General features: G+C 37.9%; 1 long non-coding RNA gene across 10 annotated transcripts; it reads left to right on the forward strand.

Annotated features, from left to right (window-relative positions):
• The first annotated feature begins 214 nt into the window (after window positions 1-214).
• On the forward strand, window positions 215-16,582 carry LOC118486289. Of its 10 annotated transcripts, none has more exons than XR_004878301.1 (7): window positions 215-809; window positions 891-2,201; window positions 2,390-3,409; window positions 4,015-4,932; window positions 5,022-5,113; window positions 16,125-16,162; window positions 16,239-16,582. It is a non-coding gene; the product is annotated as an uncharacterized LOC118486289 (long non-coding RNA). The 10 variants fall into 10 exon arrangements; XR_004878304.1 differs by having other exon boundaries at window positions 215-517; window positions 698-2,201; XR_004878307.1 differs by having other exon boundaries at window positions 216-2,201; window positions 2,390-2,454; window positions 2,754-3,409.
• The last annotated feature ends 5,770 nt before the right edge of the window (window positions 16,583-22,352 follow it).

Below are 22,352 nucleotides of genomic sequence, written 5' to 3' on the forward strand. Positions count from 1 at the left end.
TAGTCAACGATTTGACGTAAAATATTTACAGAACACTACGATAATGGGCGGGACAATTTACTAGTTAGAAGCATACATGATAAGTTTTCAATCAATCACAAGACGTTATAACAATAAAACAAAAGGTCACAAAATTCTATAAAACAAAGCCATGAGAATCTATCTATCTATTATCTATATTAAAACAAAACACTTTGGTGCCACTTGGCATTATTTTAATCCTCTAATTGCCACCTGTCCTCTTAATAATCCTCACTATTGTGATTTGAGCGGCAATAGAGAAGCTTCTCACATACGCTTCTTTTATAGTCTCTGTCTCTCATTCTCTCAACTGGGATTAGGGTTTTTTTGTTTCCATTGTTCCTCTTCATCACATAATCCCTATTGAATCGGAGTTATTTTTGATTCTCACATTTAATTTAATTGAGGGTTGTTACAATCGAAAACCCTAAATTGAGTCTTTCCTTTCATCCTTTGCCTCCCAATTGAAGAACCCTAGATCTGATCTCTGTACCTGGTAAGTTTTGTTCGTATGGTGTAATCGCAGCCAGTAGCATCCTCTAAATCCCCTATATGATACCCAATTAGGGTTTTAAATTCTGTGATTAAACTTTCTATTGATGTTACTGTTGTTCAACCTACTTTTCACATCTGATGTTCCAATGATTATTCTTCTTCATATAATTCATTTGTGAAGACGTAGAAGATGGTTCCAACGATTTACGTACAAGCAAGAAGGGAAAGCCGCTATTTCATTAAACAATGTATTTTTTTTATGTCACTTGGGCTGTTGATATATACAAGATCCAGTAAGTCATTGTGTTAAAAGTTGGAATCTTATGAGATATTGTTTGATGTTTCTTATTAATTTTAATAAAAACTGTTAAAAGGTCCAACCGCATGCGGTTGAAGATCAAGTTGCTTACTTTGGACAAACACCGTCACGTCTTTTGACAGTCCCTCATATTAGCAAAATTGTGAATGGGAAGTATACTTTTATGAAGCTCAGTTAGGTAACCTTCTATTGTTCTGTATTAAGCAGTTTTGTTTTTTATTTGAGATTTGGGGAATAGTATGAGAAAAAGAATGTAATTTGCTGTTCATGTGTTATTATTTGTGAAATTAAGCATGTTTTCTTGATTCCAGTTTTGGTACTAGCCATGATCACAACTTGTAATTTTAGTACTTTAGCATTTTAACTCATTATATTAAATATATGCAGTGCTAATATAGATAATAGGTTGTTACTATGTTTTACATTTTTCCAACCATTATTATATGAATACTCTACAGTTCGAACTTGCCATTATATTAAATAAATGTCGTGCTAATTTAGAGAATAGGTTGTTACTATGTTTTACAATTTTTGGACCATTATATGAATATTCTACAGTTCGAACTTACCATTCTGGTGTAAATGGGTTGCTACCTCTATAAATGAATCACTTTTTTTTTCTCAAGTTTGTGGTTATATTTAATTGGGAGTCTCTGGTTTGCAACTTTTATGTGGACCCAACAGGTATGTTTACGAATCTCTTGGCTTCATTTATCCATTATTTTGATTTGATGTGTGTCGTTTAGTTGCTACCAAAGTAATATGCCATATTCATACTACATTTGTATGAAGGAAACCTCTTTACTCCTATTACGGTCAAGACGTGGGAGCTTCAGTTTTAACACCATAAGAGTTTCTAATATTTAGGGCACATGATGTGGAATATGGTGTATGAAATGCACATATGGGTTGTAAAAAATAAACATGCATATATTTTATATATTAACTTATGTTCTTTCATGACATCCACACTTTGTAGTAGTAATGTGTGTAAAAATAATTTGTTTTAACATTCATTAGTTTGAATCTGCCATGATATATTAACTCTTCTGCAGGCGTGCAATGCTCATGGCCTCAACTGTGTCCTTTTTTGGTAAATTATTTGTAGTAAACTGCTTCGATATTAATTATATAACCTGAGATGATGTATGTCTTTTTACATAGTAATAAATTTGAATCAAAGTAAGATGCTTCGCCTGAGCACCTAGGCGCAAGAAGCGAGCGCCTTTAATAACTATGGGTTTAATAGCGAGCGCCTTTAATAACTATGCGTTTGTACAGAATTGGCCTGAGAGAGTTTGATCTTTTTGGATTAACGAAGTCTCCAACCCATTTAATGACAGTGATCACACGCTCTTTATGATAGGTATCTTCTATGTATGAACATTCATGCAACCACGAGTCTTTTTAGTTTTATGATAAGTTATGTTAAAGTAATTTTTGTACAATTAGATTTCATATTTTGTGTATGAAAACACTTACCAATCAACTAAGAGCTGGTTATAGGAGGTTGTGACTGAACTAATTCGGCTAAATGTTTCGTTATGATTATAGGAGGCCAAACAAAGTAAGAGGTACTGACGTAGACATATTGTCGCCAAATTGAGAAGAGTTAAAAGGTGAGTTCTATTGATTTTTCCCTTTTACTTTTTTGGTTAGAATACATTACCACCGATGGGTATGCCGTTCGAACCTCAATTTCACACACCATTCTAAGCCACAACCGACCACCACTCATCTTGGAAAGGGTCGATGCAATGGACTACTACATGATATATCTGTAGTTAGTTAGCTTACCGAATTCAGTTAGTTTGTGGACTTTAGGAATCTGTTTTTTCACTGTTAGATTACATGTCTTAGATCATGGACATTTTGTCAAATATCTTTCCCGATAATTAACTTAATATTATAAATTCAGTATATCAAGAATATGCAGGTGCTGGAACTGTGTGTATATGGAACAAAATAGCTATTCCCAAAGTGAATTATTTTGCTTGACAGGCGATAAGTGGGAAATCCCAATGCCAGATGCATTGGTAGCCATAGGTGTCCCAAACATTAATCAACTTTCCCTTAAGAAAACCATAAATCTCTACCAGACAAACTCTTATCATCCAGGTATGTTTCATCCGATCTTTGATGATATAATCCTAAAATCATTTGATTTTTTGCTATAAACAAAGGATTTGATGATGATTATAAACGTTTCAATCTCCTTCGTATAATTTGTTTAACTTGAAACTAACTTGGTGCTTTTGAATATTTTATACACCTAATTCCATTGGAGTTAATATATTAATTTTCTTATGTTAAATTTTGTTATCATCTGTTTAATTTTTAGATTAGGGTTCATAGGGTTGTTGTTGTTAATACATCAACATTGGCTAACTTCAACTTTTAATATCACACACTACTGCTTCAAAAATCTAGACTTATTAGTTATACATTGAACTTACAAGGGCTTACCAATTAAGATTGAACCTTTTGCTATTCTTTTAAGTGTTGCAGGTCTAACACAGAGGTATATATCATCTGTCAAGCATTAATCATATTTTCACTCTTTTTGTAAGTTTGGTAAGATTATTACATGCCAAGTCTGTATCGTTCTTGAACTAAAAAGTCTTTTTAAGATTTTAATTAAATGGGATGTGGATTTCCATGTTAGAGTTTAAAGAATATGAATTTAAGTTTTTAGCAAGAACATTGTTCACGTTTCAAATTTTTTTTAGCTTTCTTAACTTTTGTTTCATTTTTTAAACGATAGTTGTTTTACTCGATCATCCAAAGTTACTGTGGTTGAGAAAATAGGGTTTAAAATTAGTAGATTATGGTGTTAAATATCATGGTGAGTACCTTTGGTTAAACAAATTCTAACTTCAGTAACATTCTTTTGAAGCAAGATAGGCGACAGGTCTTATACCGGTCCTTTTAAAGATAAAAGATGTTTTTTTTTTTTTTTGTGATTTGCTTCAGTGTCTTAGTTTGTAGGTAGCATACCCGGCAAATGAAATTACCTGAACCAAATAACCCACAGTTTAGTCATTATACCCTAATAAGCATATGGAGTGTGAGTCCAAGTAGTTATAGTTAGTTGAATTGAAACTACTTTTATTTTGACCTGTTGCTTCAATTTGTTGTTTTGGATATGTTAACATATAAAAAATTGTGTTTTGTTGCAGTGAGCATATTGGTCCGTTGTAACGCATTTTTAGGAGCTTCTACAAGCCATGTTGCGGTGTCCTAGCTATGAAGTTAATTATACAACGTGTCGGAGTGGGTTCGAACACCCTGTCCGTTTGCTGTAGGTACAGTATTGCGGTGTATATGTATTTTGTGTCGTTTTTTAAATGGGTGATTTTCGAGTGTTATGTGCCTTATGTCCAAGGCTTGATGCAAAACTACTATCGAGTCGGGGGTCTCACTGGAAGTAGCCTCTCTATTTCTACGTGGTAGAGGTAACACTGTCTACATCTTACCCTCCTCAGACCCTACATTTGCTTTGCTATTGGTGAGATTTACTGAGTATGATGATGATGATTTAAATGGGTGATTTTCCAAAAGGGTGTTGTGGGAAAAAAATATATTAAAATGGGTGATTTGAAAATATTTAGCAAAATAGGTATTTTTATTATCAAAATAGATATTTTTATTTATTAAAATAGGTGTTTTGAAAATATTTTTTGTTTTAATATTATTTCGTTCGCCTGTAAAAAAAGGAAGATAACTTTGCTTCAAGAAGTGGGCCAAGTTCTAGATGCAAAGATTGACTAGAATGCATTGGCCAAACAAAAACAAGGGAAAACTATATGTTGTGGCGCCATTTGGAAAACGACGTCAAACCTACTAATAAAACGACAAGTGTAGTTTATAAAGAAGTATAGTGATTTGTGATTTTCATGTACTCATTTATCTATAATTTTTTATTTCAGTATCATTTTTATATGTTGTAATAATGTTCTTATTATTCCATCTAAGACTACATCTTCACAGGTTATCGCTACTTGTCATGCAATTATCTTTTTTTAACTCGAGTCGTTACGTTACAAGGAAGGGAAAATTTACTTGATTCGAACTATGTTTATTCTTTATAAAAAATGGTATTTTGAATTTCAATTTTTTTCAATTGGCAGTGATCTCACTTTATCGTGTTATTTTAAAGTGTGTGTTACTCTCTTTCTGATGTTAGGAAACAAAGAAGGTCACGTATGTTGATAACTCTGTTTTTGATTCTTCGGTGACCGATTGGAAGCTTGACGTGGAGAAAAAAAAACAATCGAGGTATCATTATTAAACTTAAAATATTTATAAGCATAGTTTTACCATGAGGTTTTATCTATGTTGGCACCCCTTACTAGATATGTGGGATTAAGACACTTTTCAAAAATGTTAGATTTATGTCAAGTATATTATGTCTTATTTTTACTAAATATGATAAAATTTGATCATTTGTTGAATTATTGTTTTAACAAAGTTCATAGTTCATGATAATTAAACCCAACACACGGGTTTTGACAAACACTACACATTCCAAGCAGCCGCTCCTCAGTCACTGGTTACCTGCAAAGCATGCAGTAAGGGGTCAACAATAATGCTGAGTGAGTTCACTAGTTGTCCAGTTTTAATTACCAAAAACTTGTTTCACCAGTTAATTTATCCGTTTATACATGCCATGGGGAGCTACCCCAAAAGTTAGCGACTAAACTGTTTTTCCAATACCGAACACTAGGTAACCGTTTGCGTTTCCGCAGGATGCCCCGATGTCAATGTTCTATCATCATTGACGGATGCCTGAGTACATTAGTTCACGACCGATCCCATACCATGGCACGGTGTGAGGCTGGTAAAACCTAAATAGCGCTATCAACTAATAACCCGTTCGCCTGGCCCCGGCGACTAATCGGTATTATGTAGTAGGGACTTGAGTGATAGAGTTGCGTTTAGTGCCGTTTGGTTGCATTCTGTATAAACAGTAATTAACTAAAAGGTTTCCCAATACAAGGGAAGGAAAAGTAAGTTTGTTCCCAGTAACTAGGGAAGGAATGTAAATGGTATCCCCTTTACAAGGGGGTAGGGTTGTTTTAGTCTCGTGTCCCAAACCACCGGGACGCATGCTTTTAAGTTGTGAACTCACCTTGGGTTGCTCGGTAGATATTTTTACCCGGTCAATCACGTTGGTCACCACGTCCTAGCATGGTTACCAAGTATGGGTCAAGTTGGGTACAAATAACACATAGCGAACACGTACGGCAAACGCATATAGCAAACACGTATAACATGCGAGTACACAAACAGTTGGGTTATTGGGTCAGCCCTAACATATAATCAGCAGTAACAAACATGCAGTCCAGTCAACAGAAAGCCCAACAGTCAAAGCCCAATAACAACAAAGTAGCCCAGTCGAGACGAGGGTGGTTGCGACTCGCAACCGAGGTTACGACTCGCAACCGAGGTCTCGGTTCATCACGTTTTGGTTACGACTCGCAACCAGAGGTTCCGACTCGCAACTAGCAGTTCCGACTTAGCAGCAGTGGTTACGACTCGCAACCGGATTCGATACGCGTTGATTGCGACTCGCAACCGGGAGATCTCGACAAGACTTGATGTGGTCTCGAGTCGCAACCAAAGGTTACGACTCGCAACCGTGATTACGTGCACAACAAACTCTTCTAGAACCTGCAATGTACTGACCAATAGGATTGCATTTTCATGTAAATTGTGTACTATATCCACTAACATGTTTTCTTTTCTAAAATGTGCACAAAACAGATCAAACAAAGCATTTTTGAATATTCTTATCACATTCAACTTGTTCTTCATATAATCAGCCCATATTCATATAGTTCATCATTTTCGGGTTTTTCTCATTCTAAACAAGCATGTTCCAACAAACCGATTTTGATGCAAATCATTAAGCTTTCAATCCACCCAAACATGCATTTAACAACAACAATCATGAGCATTTATTCTAAGCATTTTTAACATAAATCGGACAACAACCATTTAATCAACAATCATGTAAAAGTCTTAGCACTTCCTTATCATACAAAAGTTCCCACATTCTATCCACCATTCCAAACATTTCAAGGCAAATATCATCATTATGTAACAAAACACCTAGTGAACATTTTAAAACACTAACCGATTGAACTCAAAGTGCGAGAATGAAGTGTTCGGGTGATGATGGGCTCGGCCGATCTTCCTTGTCGTTGTCTACTTGATCCGAGAGAGGAAGAGGGAGAAGGAGGTGATCTTGGTTAGGGTTTTAGGGTTTAAGTGTGAGAGGAGGATGTGAGAGGAGTGTTGTAAAAATGGTTAAGGGAGGGGAGGGTTGGTTTATATAATGTCACGAGTGGGCTTAGGGGTTCCGGATTGGGTTTCTCGGTCACAAGGCCCAAACCGGCCTAACAGTTGCTGTTCACTCGAGACTAGGTGGTCTCGAGTCGGGTCTCGGGTTTGGTTGTGGTTTCGGCTCACTAATATAACACACGCATATATATATATATATATATATATATATATATATATATATATATATATATATATATATATATATATATATTATATACATTATTGGCACATAGCACAAGGAAATCACGACTTTCATTTAATAACACACATATACACGTAAGTTACATCAAAAGGTTTCCCGGGAAAATCCGAAGTGTCACATTATCCCCAAGTTTTAAGAACTTTCGTCCCGAAAGTTAAGGCAGCCACTGTCAAGCTAGCGTAAGTGAAAGCGTTTCAACGGGGTGTCACATCATCCCCCCGTTAGTTTGGAATTTCGTCCCGAAATTCGGTTGTAGCTTCAGTGCTGGGGTTTTCGTTTGGGAACAACTGGGGATACTTGTGCTTCATCTGGTCTTCCCGCTCCCAGGTATACTCTGGGCCACGTCGCGAGTTCCAACGGACCCGTACAAGAGGTATCTGGCTACGTTTGAGGATTTTGATCTCTCGATCAGTGATTTCAATCGGCTCCTCAGTAAAGTGTAGTTGTTCGTCAATAGTCAGTTCCTTGAAAGGAATTACGAGCGTTTCATCTGACAGACACTTCTTCAGATTGGATACGTGAAAAACGTTGTGTACCGCACTTAGCTCTTCAGGTAGGTTCAATCTAGAAGCAACCTTACCGATTTTCTCGGTAATTTCGAATGGTCCGATATAACGCGGATTAAGCTTGCCCCGTTTACCAAAGCGAACCACACCCTTCCAGGGTGAGACTTTAAGTAGAACCCGGTCACCGACCTGGAATTCCAATGGTTTCCTACGCTTATCAGCGTAACTCTTCTGACGGTCACGAGCTGCCGCCATGCGTTGTCTGATCTGGGCAATCTTTTCCGTTGTATCTACCACCATCTCTGGGCCCGTGATTTGACTATCACCGATTTCCGCCCAGCAGAGAGGTGACCGGCATTTACGACCGTACAATGCCTCAAAAGGCGCTGCCTGAATACTAGTGTGGTAGCTGTTGTTGTAAGAGAACTCTACTAGCGGTAGATGCTTCTCCCAATTCTTGCCAAAATCGATCACACATGCTCTAAGCATGTCTTCTAGGGTCTGGATGGTGCGTTCGGACTGTCCATCCGTTTGCGGGTGATAAGCGGTGCTCATGTCCAAACGTGAGCCAAAGGATTTGTGCATAGCTTGCCACAATTCCGAAGTAAAACGAGCGTCTCGGTCGGAAATAATTGAGGTTGGCACTCCGTGCCTCGAAACTACTTCCTTTAAGTAAATCTCCGCCAAAGTAGAAAACTTGTCTGTTTCCTTAATAGCCAGAAAGTGCGCGGACTTAGTCAATCGATCCACTATTACCCAAATAGTATCATTTCCGCGTTGAGACCTAGGTAGCCCCGTAACAAAATCCATGGAAATTTGCTCCCATTTCCATTTCGGGATTTCTGGTTGTTGGAGTAGGCCTGCCGGCTTCTGGTATTCTGTCTTGACTCTTGCGCAAGTCAAACATTTGCTGACGTATGTTGCTATGTGGGCCTTCATACCAGGCCACCAATATGTAGTCTTCAAGTCGTGGTACATCTTGTCCGAACCAGGATGTACTGAGTAGCGGGATTTGTGGGCTTCGTCCATCACGAGTTCACGTAAACCTCCAAAGAGTGGGACCCAAATGCGTCCTGTTACATAGTAAGCACCATCTTCTTTCCGTTCTAGTTGCTGTCTCGACCCTCGCAGAGACTCAGCCCTGATGTTTTCCGGCTTCAATGCTTCGACTTGAGCATTTCGGATCTGGGTAGGGAGGTTCGACTGGATGGTAAGTTGCAATGCTCGCACGCGCTTTGGTATAGTGTCCTTTCGGCTGAGGGCGTCTGCCACGACATTGGCCTTGCCCGGATGATACTTGATGGCGCATTCGTAGTCATTCAAGAGTTCGACCCATCGACGTTGTCGCATGTTCAATTCCTTTTAACTAAAGATATGCTCGAGACTCCTGTGATCGGTGTAAATAGTGCACTTGGTACCGTACAGGTAATGTCTCCATATCTTAAGAGCAAAAACCACTGCTCCGAGTTCCAAGTCATGCGTTGTGTAGTTTCTTTCATGCGTCTTGAGTTGTCGTGAGGCGTAGGCAATAACTTTCTCGCGTTGCATTAACACGCAACCGAGCCCGTGAATAGACGCGTCGCAGTAAACCACAAAGTCGTCGGTGCCTTCAGGCAACGAAAGAATAGGAGCGCTACAGAGGTTATCCTTAAGCCTCTGAAAAGCAGATTCCTGTGCTTCATTCCACTTGTAGGCGATGCCTTTCTGAGTGAGTATAGTGAGGGGTTGTGCAATCTTTGAGAATCCTTGAATGAATCTGCGGTAGTAACCTGCCAATCCCAAGAATTGGCGAACTTCAGTTGGAGTCTTAGGCATAGGCCAGTTCTTTATTGATTCGATCTTAGCTGGGTCGACGTGAATTCCGTCCTTATTAACTACATGGCCGAGGAAATGGACTTCTCGAAGCCAGAAGTCACATTTAGAGAATTTGGCGTACAGCTGCTCGTTGCGAAGGAGTTCCAGAATAAGGCGTAGGTGTTGTTCATGCTCCTCTCGACTTTTCGAATAAATCAGAATGTCGTCGATAAACACAATCACGAATTTGTCGAGGTAAGGCTTACATACGCGGTTCATAAGATCCATGAACACTGCCGGCGCGTTGGTCATTCCGAAAGGCATAACGAGAAATTCATAGTGACCATAACGGGTCCTGAACGCAGTCTTTGAGATGTCTTCATTGCGAACTCTCAGCTGATGATAGCCTGATCGCAGGTCAATCTTAGAATAGTAGCTCGATCCTTGCAACTGATCGAATAGGTCGTCGATACGCGGGAGAGGGTAACGATTCTTGATAGTGACCTTGTTCAACTCACGATAGTCGATGCACATTCGGAATGTGCCATCCTTCTTCTTGACAAAGAGTACTGGGGCTCCCCAGGGTGATGAACTAGGACGGATAAACCCTTTATCCAAAAGTTCCTGTAGTTGCGTAGAGAGTTCTTTCAGTTCTGCAGGGGCTAAACGGTACGGTGCACGAGCTATGGGTGCTGCTCCGGGAGCTAGCTCGATTTGGAATTCGACCTGACGGTGGGGAGGGAGTCCAGGTAGTTCCTCAGGAAATACCTCGGGATAGTCACGTACTACAGGAAAATCTTCAATCCTCTTTTCCTTTTCGTGAGTATCGGTGACAAGTGCTAGGATTGCGGTGTGCCCTTTCTGTAAACACTTCTGGGCTTTCAGGAGCGAGATAATGCCTGTGACTTCTCCACCTTTGTTGCCTTTGACGATGAGGGGTTGGCCAGAACGACGAGGTATACGGACTGCTTTCTCTTGACAGAGGATCTCAGCGCGATGTTTGGATAACCAATCCATACCAATGACGACGTCGAAGCTTCCAAGTTTGACGGGGAAAAGATCGATACTAAAAGTGTGGCCAGACAATTCTAGTGTGCAGTCGTGGATCACGTGCGTGGCCTCGATGTTCCTACCATTAGCTATCTCGACGATGTGCTTAGAACTTAATAATGCGGGCGGGTGCTTAAGTTTCTTACTAATGCGAAGGGGTACATAACTGGCATCGGCACCGGAATCAAATAACACAGAAACATAACGATCATCAAGTAGGAACTTACCCGCCACGACGTTGGGATCGTTCCTTGCTTCTCCAGCTCCAATCACGAAAGCTCTTCCCCTTGCACCATTCCCAGCATTGTTGTTCTGCTCATTGTTCCCAGCTCCCTGATTGTTGTTGCGATTCTGATTCAGTTCAGGGCAATCCTTTCGCATGTGCCCTGTTGCCCCACATTTAAAACACGCTCGGTTGTTTCCCTGCTGCTGTTGCTGTTGCGGTTGTTGCTGATTCTGCCTTGCTGGGAACTGACTTCTGCAATCCTTGGCTTCGTGCCCCATCTTGTGGCACCGCTGACACTGACCCTTGTTGCATGCCCCATTGTGGTGCCTGTTACACTTGTTGCACTTAGGGTAGTTTCCCCGGTAGCCACCCTGTTGCTGAGTGCCTTTGTTGTTGTCAGTTTTCCTCTGCTGAGCTGGGGCTTGAGTAGGGTTAGCATCTCTGCCTTGATTTCCATCCCACTTTCGCTTACCATCACTAGAAGTTCCTTCCACGGCACTGATCCTTTTGGGCAACCTGCCCTCCTCCACAGCCTGGTTGGTGAGTTTGTGGGCAAGACGAACCACGGGCTGTATGGCAGTGAGGTTGGCCGAGGTTACATGGCTCCTGATTTCTGGGACTAAGCCTTTGATGTACAATTCGATCCTTCGGTACATGGGTCGGGACATGTTTGGGCAAAGAGCAGCATAATCGTTGGACAACTTGGTGTAGGTCTCAATCTCTGACCCAACCATCTTGAGTTCATAGTACTCGTCCTCGAGTTTGTGGATGTCATCCCTGTGACAGTACTCTTCCTTGATCATATCCTTGAAATCTTCCCATGCAGTAGCGTTAGCAGTCTCCAAACCAAGCATTTGAATTTGCGCCTTCCACCATGAAAGTGCGCTTCCCTCAAGAGTACCAGTAGCAAACTTCACCCAATTAGCAGGGGAACACTCGCAGACAGCGAAGACAGCTTCGACCTTCTCGATCCAGTGCAGAAGACCTATGGCACCCTCAGTGCCACTGAATGGAAGAGGCTTGCAATCCATGAAGGTCTTGAAGGTACAAACACGTGGTTGCACAGGTGCAGGCTGACCTATAGGGTGGGCTGCGAAAGCTGCAGCCACTGTGTTGAGCAGGTTAGTGAACTGAGCCTGAGTCATGTTGACGTTTCCTCGTCCGCGTCCACTCATTGTCTTCATAACCAGAAAACATAGTATGAGTGTGGTGTCGTAACATAGCGAGAATGAGATAGAAGAGAGAGGGCGTATCTATCTAATCAGGCAAACTAGTACGTATAGTAAAGCAGAAGCATAAGACAATCAAGCAAGCAAATATGGGTCCGAGCTATGAGGTCAGATAAGTCGAGCCTTGCACTTGGAGTGTAGTGTCGTCATGAGTCACGGGTTATAGTCTGGTTTTTCTCAAAAAGATTTTCCCCTTTTTAAAACCAAGTTCACTATAACCAATGGCTCTGATACCAATCTGTCACACCCCCAAAATCCACCCGCGGATAACACCCGCTTTGAGGGCGTGACTGACCAGGATCCAGCCACCAATTATACTAAGCATTGGTTAATATTAAAGTAATACTTACTAACCATGAGATTAGCAAATATCAAGTTCAGAGTTTAAAACTTAAATAGCAGAAGCAGAAGTAAAATAGTTTAACAAAGTTCATAGTTCATGATAATTAAACCCAACACACGGGTTTTGACAAACACTACACATTCCAAGCAGCCGCTCCTCAGTCACTGGTTACCTGCAAAGCATGCAGTAAGGGGTCAACAATAATGCTGAGTGAGTTCACTAGTTGTCCAGTTTTAATTACCAAAAACTTGTTTCACCAGTTAATTTATCCGTTTATACATGCCATGGGGAGCTACCCCAAAAGTTAGCGACTAAACTGTTTTTCCAATACCGAACACTAGGTAACCGTTTGCGTTTCCGCAGGATGCCCCGATGTCAATGTTCTATCATCATTGACGGATGCCTGAGTACATTAGTTCACGACCGATCCCATACCATGGCACGGTGTGAGGCTGGTAAAACCTAAATAGCGCTATCAACTAATAACCCGTTCGCCTGGCCCTGGCGACTAATCGGTATTATGTAGTAGGGACTTGAGTGATAGAGTTGCGTTTAGTGCCGTTTGGTTGCATTCTGTATAAACAGTAATTAACTAAAAGGTTTCCCAATACAAGGGAAGGAAAAGTAAGTTTGTTCCCAGTAACTAGGGAAGGAATGTAAATGGTATCCCCTTTACAAGGGGGTAGGGTTGTTTTAGTCTCGTGTCCCAAACCACCGGGACGCATGCTTTTAAGTTGTGAACTCACCTTGGGTTGCTCGGTAGATATTTTTACCCGGTCAATCACGTTGGTCACCACGTCCTAGCATGGTTACCAAGTATGGGTCAAGTTGGGTACAAATAACACATAGCGAACACGTACGGCAAACGCATATAGCAAACACGTATAACATGCGAGTACACAAACAGTTGGGTTATTGGGTCAGCCCTAACATATAATCAGCACTAACAAACATGCAGTCCAGTCAACAGAAAGCCCAACAGTCAAAGCCCAATAACAACAAAGTAGCCCAGTCGAGACGAGGGTGGTTGCGACTCGCAACCGAGGTTACGACTCGCAACCGAGGTCTCGGTTCATCACGTTTTGGTTACGACTCGCAACCAGAGGTTCCGACTCGCAACTAGCAGTTCCGACTTAGCAGCAGTGGTTACGACTCGCAACCGGATTCGATACGCGTTGATTGCGACTCGCAACCGGGAGATCTCGACAAGACTTGATGTGGTCTCGAGTCGCAACCAAAGGTTACGACTCGCAACCGTGATTACGTGCACAACAAACTCTTCTAGAACCTGCAATGTACTGACCAATAGGATTGCATTTTCATGTAAATTGTGTACTATATCCACTAACATGTTTTCTTGTCTAAAATGTGCACAAAACAGATCAAACAAAGCATTTTTGAATATTCTTATCACATTCAACTTGTTCTTCATATAATCAGCCCATATTCATATAGTTCATCATTTTCGGGTTTTTCTCATTCTAAACAAGCATGTTCCAACAAACCGATTTTGATGCAAATCATTAAGCTTTCAATCCACCCAAACATGCATTTAACAACAACAATCATGAGCATTTATTCTAAGCATTTTTAACATAAATCGGACAACAACCATTTAATCAACAATCATGTAAAAGTCTTAGCACTTCCTTATCATACAAAAGTTCCCACATTCTATCCACCATTCCAAACATTTCAAGGAAAATATCATCATTATGTAACAAAACACCTAGTGAACATTTTAAAACACTAACCGATTGAACTCAAAGTGCGAGAATGAGGTGTTCGGGTGATGATGGGCTCGGCCGATCTTCCTTGTCGTTGTCTACTTGATCCGAGAGAGGAAGAGGGAGAAGGAGGTGATCTTGGTTAGGGTTTTAGGGTTTAAGTGTGAGAGGAGGATGTGAGAGGAGTGTTGTAAAAATGGTTAAGGGAGGGGAGGGTTGGTTTATATAATGTCACGAGTGGGCTTAGGGGTTCCGGATTGGGTTTCTCGGTCACAAGGCCCAAACCGGCCTAACAGTTGCTGTTCACTCGAGACTAGGTGGTCTCGAGTCGGGTCTCGGGTTTGGTTGTGGTTTCGGCTCACTAATATAACACACGCATATATATATATATATATATATATATATATATATATATATATATATATATATATATATATATATATATATATATATATATATATATATATATATATATATATATATATATATATATATATATATATATTATATACATTATTGGCACATAGCACAAGGAAATCACGACTTTCATTTAATAACACACATATACACGTAAGTTACATCAAAAGGTTTCCCGGGAAAATCCGAAGTGTCACATTATCCCCAAGTTTTAAGAACTTTCGTCCCGAAAGTTAAGGCAACCACTATCAAGCTAGCTTAAGTGAAAGCGTTTCAACGGGGTGTCACATCGTTCGCCTGTAAAAAAAGGAAGATAACTTTGCTTCAAGAAGTGGGCCAAGTTCTAGATGCAAAGATTGACTAGAATGCATTGGCCAAACAAAAACAAGGGAAAACTATATGTTGTGGCGCCATTTGGAAAACGACGTCAAACCTACTAATAAAACGACAAGTGTAGTTTATAAAGAAGTATAGTGATTTGTGATTTTCATGTACTCATTTATCTATAATTTTTTATTTCAGTATCATTTTTATATGTTGTAATAATGTTCTTATTATTCCATCTAAGACTACATCTTCACAGGTTATCGCTACTTGTCATGCAATTATCTTTTTTTAACTCGAGTTGTTACGTTACAAGGAAGGGAAAATTTACTTGATTCGAACTATGTTTATTCTTTATAAAAAATGGTATTTTGAATTTCAATTTTTTTCTATTGGCAGTGATCTCACTTTATCGTGTTATTTTAAAGTGTGTGTTACTCTCTTTCTGATGTTAGGAAACAAAGAAGGTCACGTATGTTGATAACTCTGTTTTTGATTCTTCGGTGACCGATTGGAAGCTTGACGTGGAGAAAAAAAACAATCGAGGTATCGTTATTAAACTTAAAATATTTATAAGCATAATTTTACCATGAGGTTTTATCTATGTTGGCACCCCTTACTAGATATGTGGGATTAAGACACTTTTCAAAAATGTTAGATTTATGTCAAGTATATTATGTCTTATTTTTACTAAATATGATAAAATTTGATCATTTGTTGAATTATTGTTTTAGTAGCTAAAATGAATGACCTAGAATGTTGTTATAGAGAGCCCAAATGAGAAAGTAGACAAGGATGTTTTCCGTTCTAGGGACTTGAGATGGTTTTTAAAGAACGGAAATAGATTTTGAGACATTCTTTTGTTCAAAAAGATTGTTAATTTGATTGATATAATTCAGATACAATTTCACATTGGATATTCTTTTGTAGAGTAGGTAGTTAATCTGTTTAATGTAATTCTTATGTAATGTTGCACATGACACCCCCGCTTTTTGAATAATGTTTTACTTGAAAATTATGTTTTTGGAGTAGCAGGACAATGGAAATTATGTTTTTGAAAATTATGCTTTTTGAATTATGTTTTACTTGAAAATTATGTAATGTGGCGGACAATGGACTCAAGCTAGCAGGAACGGTTACAACCTTCGAGACGGTGTTTTGGTACTCAACTCATATTACTTACATTTTTAATTTGTAATATTTGTATATCACCTTTCTTCTCATAACGATTCTATAGGCCGAGGTTGAAAAAGATCTTACGGCTGAAGAAACCAATGAAGAAAAGAAGCACAAGCTTGCCAAAATCGGAACATCAATGCTCGAGAATCCTATCCTGAAGGCAATATTAAACACTTAAAAGAAATGCTGCAAATTTGCAAGAATGGAGATCGTTACATGTTAGACCTTGGTCTAAAGTCTATACTAGCTGTTTTCAAGGATATCCTCCCTGGGTATATTATATAAATATTTACTCATGTTAATACTATTTTCATACATCTATGTTATTTAAATGTATATTGTTTGTCGTTACGAGAACAACACCATGATATATAGTTTTGATATCTATTTTCTTTCCTTGAATTTAACTGTTTTCAAGGATATCATCCCTTGGTATATTAATATGAATTTAAATAAGAATTTAGATATCGAAGTTTATATAAACTTGATGTCAATCAAAAGATGAAAACCATGACCTTTCGTTACTCTATTAAAGGTTCGCTGGTATGTAACAGGTTTTTGGATAGGGAAGTGATCACTCTGTTCGGTTTTGGGTTTGTACCAGTTAGGGTCGTGTATTGTTTGTTTGGGACCTGTTTCAACCCTTAGACGTGATGCCTAAGTTTGCAAAGGCCTAGAACAAAAATGATTATCTACATGGGCTTCAATGCCAGTAGATATTATATGTTTGTGTTAAGCCACCCGCGAAACTCGCGGGATCTTAGGCTAGTCTATCTAATATAAGAAAACAAACGGGGACAAATAACACTGTATGGAATAATCTTAATTGAGTTTCCCCACCTAAAATGTATTTTTCTCTATTTATTCATACTTAATTTATCAAATTCAAATAAACTAGGTTTAAAGAAGTTCCTTGCGTTGTGGCGAATTTCTTTTGTTATTTAGTATGTGTTTACATGTGTTTCGCGGCGAATTTTTTTGCTATTTAGTATGTGTTTACATGTGTTTTGAAATCACTACGAGCGTGCTGCAAACGGAACTGCTAACAAGAATAAAAAGAAAATGTAGAAAAAAACACCAAAAGAGAACCGAAAGAAAATCAACAAAAAAAGTTGTATGGTACGATGTTGTTCGTATGAAACCCGTGGTCAGAGATGAACAAATTGTTCTGGGTACTGGTATCAAATTTGTCGAACCGAAAGATCTTAATTACCAATTCGGTACCGACTTTTGGCGTTACGGGTACCGGTTCACTACCGTTTTTTACCTTCATATACCGATACTGTTACCGGTATTTTAGGTATCAGTACCGATTCTGTATCGGTTGGCACCGAGCTCATCCCTACCCCTGAAACTAGAAAAAAAGAAAATTTAAAAGTTGATGAAAATCAACAAAAAAAAAAGTTGTACAATACCGTTGTTCGTGCGGTAACCGTGATCAGTGATGAGCAAATGGTACCGGGTAGCAGCACTGAATTTCCCGAACCAAAAGATTTCAAATATCAATTCGGCACCAATTTTTGGCGTTTTCTGTATTAGTGCCGGTTTTTACCTTCGTGTACTGATACCGAACAGGACCGTCCCGGTATTTTCGATACCAGTACTAGTTCGATACCGGTTGACACCAAATTTATCCCAACCCCTGATATTAAAAAAGGATTAAAGTTAAAAAGTAAAGAAAATAACTATTATTATAATATTAAAATAATAAAAGTATTATTTATTAAAATATTAAAATCATTATTCATTTCAATTCGTTTAATAATATATAATAATAATAATAATAATAATAATAATAATAATAATAATAATAATAATATATATAGTAATAGTAATAATACGATAGGGGATGGTTCAAATGAAAACCAATTTTATTGCGAAAACTTGTAAACTAAATAGCAGCCATTGATTTAATTATATCAACGGCCGAGATTACACAACTGGGCGGATTAAAAAAAATAGACAATTTTAAAGGGGAGGGTAATTTTGGAAAGTGCACAAATTTTACATCTTCAACACTCATTTACACGATTCAGACAAAACATCCACCCCCAAATTCTCTCTCCGCTAGGGTTTTGACATACAGATCTTCATCTCGAAATCGGACGAATAATCGAATATCGAACGCAGGTATGAACTCGAAACCTCTTAATCAGTTTATCATCGTCGACTGTTTGACGTGTTACACACATTTCATATCGATTTACACACACTAAACCTCTTAATCTGTTTATCATCGTCGATTGTTTGACGTATTACACGCATTTCAAATCGATTTACACACACTACGCATCGATCATAACCACATCTTAACATCGATTGAAACGGTGTATTATTTGTTTGTAATCGCATGAAACACGGTCACATTTAGTTGTTATACACTGAATCGAACTTCATAAAACGTAGTGTAGCAAATGAATGTGTTATAATTCACATATGTAGTATGATTTTCTCATGAATAATGTAGTGTACAGTGTATTACACACGTACGTGTGATAAGTCTAATTGCATCTCACCTATTTGCGGACTGAATTATAGTATTTGTAGTTCACATATGTATTATGTCTGTTAATTTTATTGTAAAAAAATGAGCATGACTGAATGTAATGTAATACACATGTGTACTTCTAACTATAATGTATTACACATGACTTATGACTTAGATCATGATGGTTGTTTTGATGTTAATGTATTGTAGCACATGTGTCTTATTGAATATATTGTATGTCACATGAGAAATCAAAATAACTTTTCAATTCATGTATTATTGAACACGTGTACACCTTAAATATATTGTATTACACACGAGTGATACTTATAAACTAATTTATATTTGTTTGTTGATGTATAATGCACATGTGCATTCATAGATATAATGTATATGGTTTCACACATGTATTTCCGGTTCCGATGTATTACACACGAGTGATATTGCTAAACTCATATCATATGTATTGTATCACATATGAGAAATCAAAAATAACATTTCCGTTCATGTATTACCGCACACGTGTACACCTTAATACAAGGTATTACACACGAGTGATACTGCTAAAATCATAATATATGTATCGTATCATGTATGATAGATCAAAAAATAACCGATTATGATGTATTACACATGTGCTTTAATATATATAATGTATATGGTTTCACACGTGTATTAATGAGTATGACGTATTACACGTGATTGATAATATCAAAATTGTAATATACTCGTTTGTTGATGCACGGTTACACGTGTGTATTAATGTTTATATTACACATGTGTTACACATCAGTGATATTAATGGTATATATTACACTTGTATGTTCATGCACCGTTGCACACGTGTACACCTTAACATATTGTATCACACACGAGTGATATTGCTAAACTCATATTATATGTATTGCACACGTGTACACCTTAACATATTGTATAACACATGTACGTTCATATATATGTAATGTATATGGTTTCATACATGAATTTCTGATTATTATTTATTACACATGATTGGTATTATCAAAATTGTAATAGAGTCGTTTGTTGATGCACTGTATATATGATGTGTTACACATGAATGGTATTGATAGCTTATAATACACTTTTATGTTAAGGTATTGTTGCACACATGTAGTACATGCGTGTATCAATTTTGGGCTATATAATGATATTTTTGGGAATATGTTAATGATATGGAACATGATATAATTTACTTTTGTCATGCGCAGCAAAAAAAATGGCACGACCCAGCAAAGGAGAAACCAATGAAGACGCCAAACCTAAACAGTCAACCCCTAGTAAGAACACAATCAAGAAATTGACAGTTGTGTATAAACCAAAAGACGGAAACAAGAAAATGGTTGAAGTGCAAAACAAGGAAAACAACGCTGAAAATAAGATCAAAGATGTTAAAGACATAAACGTGGACGACGCCGAAAACAAAGTTGAAAATCAAACCAATGAAAACAAAGCTGCTAGCGACAAAGAAGTTGGTATGTTATAATTTTGTAACAGTTAAACATGCACATTAGTTTATTTTGAAAAAAACACTACGATTGATATTTGTAATAATGTTAAAATATATGTTCTTATTGTTTACAGACACAAATACTATACTCAAGAAAGCAAGGAGACCCCCGAACGTGTCAAAGGATAAAATTAATAAATCTGCAAACAAAGGTTAGACATCGTGTATATTACACGTGTTATATATATGTAATATATTACATGTGTTGAATAGTATGTAATATTACACATGTGTTATTAACTGTACATTAGCATGATATTAATGACAACTTAGGGCCCCTTACAACTTATTATATGTTTGTATTGAAATACACACGTGTAATCAAATGTAAACGTATCGCACACGTATATGTAATGCAAGAGGAGGACACATGTGTAATAATGACACATGTGTAATAATACACACGTGTATGACACATACACATGTATAATATTACACATGTGCACTACAACATTTTTTTATCGCGATAATCATTGTAAACGTGTAATCATCGTTCGAATCGAACGAGTTTTTGGTTAAAACGAATCGAATTTCGGCTGATTTCGGACTGAATCGATTAATTTTCAGTGAATTTCGAATCGTTTCGGTGTGATGTTTGTAATTTATAAACTGCGGACAAAATTTTGTGATTTCGGACAAAAACAGCGGACTGTTTATGTCATAACTGTGCCGCAGAACTGAATATAAAAAAGACATAAACTGTTGAGATTTATCAATGATTTCGATGTAAACCTGTTGAGTTTAGATCATTTTTGTTGAATCATAGACTGCTCACAATCGATTCCGGTTAGTTTCTATGAAAGTTTTTAAAGTTTTCAGAAAAGTTTTATTGATATCGGTTTGATTTGGTGCGATTATCAAATTGTTTGAGCATGTTTACAGTGATTACAGTCGTTTATCAGTTTCAATCAAGTTTTCATCAATCTTAGATACTTCATGTTCACATAATATTCATATTCATGTTAACGTGATGTTTTTATCATTTTAATAACTAAACTATTATTTGTATGTAGAAGACAAAGACAACTCAGCTGGGGCCAAAAAGAGAAAACGTTCAACAGCAAAAAATAAAGATGTTAAAAAAAGTAAGTCTGAAGAGAATATTAAATGGTGCTCGATACGAACACGTACATCTCCACGACAGATGTATTTGGGAATAAAGGGTTTGTCAAAAAAACAGCGAGATGCTGTAAGAAGTTTGGGATTTGGAAAATTACTATCATTCCAAGTTGATGGGATTCCTTCAAAACTTGGCCACTTCGTAGTTGACAACTTCGATCCCGAAGAAATGGCGATAAATCTGGGAAGTGACATTATTAAGGTAGACGACGACTCAATCCACCAACTGCTTGGAGTACCAAACAGTGGAGTCATTTTGGAAACTCTAAAGTACAAAAGGAACTTCACTGGAAATGCTAAGAGTTGGAAAGCCATGTATGAAGGGTCTTACGTTACAACATCTCAAGTAGTATCCCGGATGCACGATAACGGCGACGATGATGGCATTATGTTCAAGCTAGATTTCTTAACATTATTCATTACCACTATTGTCGAAGCTCAAGATCATGGGAAGTGCAAGCTCGAATTTCTACACCACATCGATGATGATACCGACCTGTCTGACATTAATTGGTGTTCATACATCACCCGTTTAATCAAAAACTGTAAAAATGGTTGGAAAAGATGTGATAAGAATTCATTTTTCACAGGCGCATTGACAATCTTAGTGGTAAGTCCTGTTTGATACATATAATATATATTATTATCTATGCACTACATATATGTTTTGATAATTAACATCATCGCTAACTCATATACAATGTAACAAAAAAATGCAGCTGTTGTATGTCGACAGATTTAACGTACCACCGTTGAATGTAGAACGCACGACAACCCCATTGAAATTCTGGACAATGGAAAGATTACGGTCGAGGGCAAAACTTGAGATAAAAAACGGAGGTTTCGGCAAGGGATGTTTGAGGGATCAGTACTTGGACTTGAATGGGGATGAAAGTGAAGATGGACATGGAAATAAAGACACACCACAAGATTTGACGGTATGATATATAAACGTGTGTAATGATTATTAATACGTGTTGAACACATAGAGTTGTTTTAGTGTATTGCACATGCGCATTCATAATGCATTTGCAATG

This window comes from Helianthus annuus, chromosome 14 (assembly GCF_002127325.2).
Source record: "Helianthus annuus cultivar XRQ/B chromosome 14, HanXRQr2.0-SUNRISE, whole genome shotgun sequence".
NCBI classification, from domain to species: domain Eukaryota; kingdom Viridiplantae; phylum Streptophyta; class Magnoliopsida; order Asterales; family Asteraceae; genus Helianthus; species Helianthus annuus.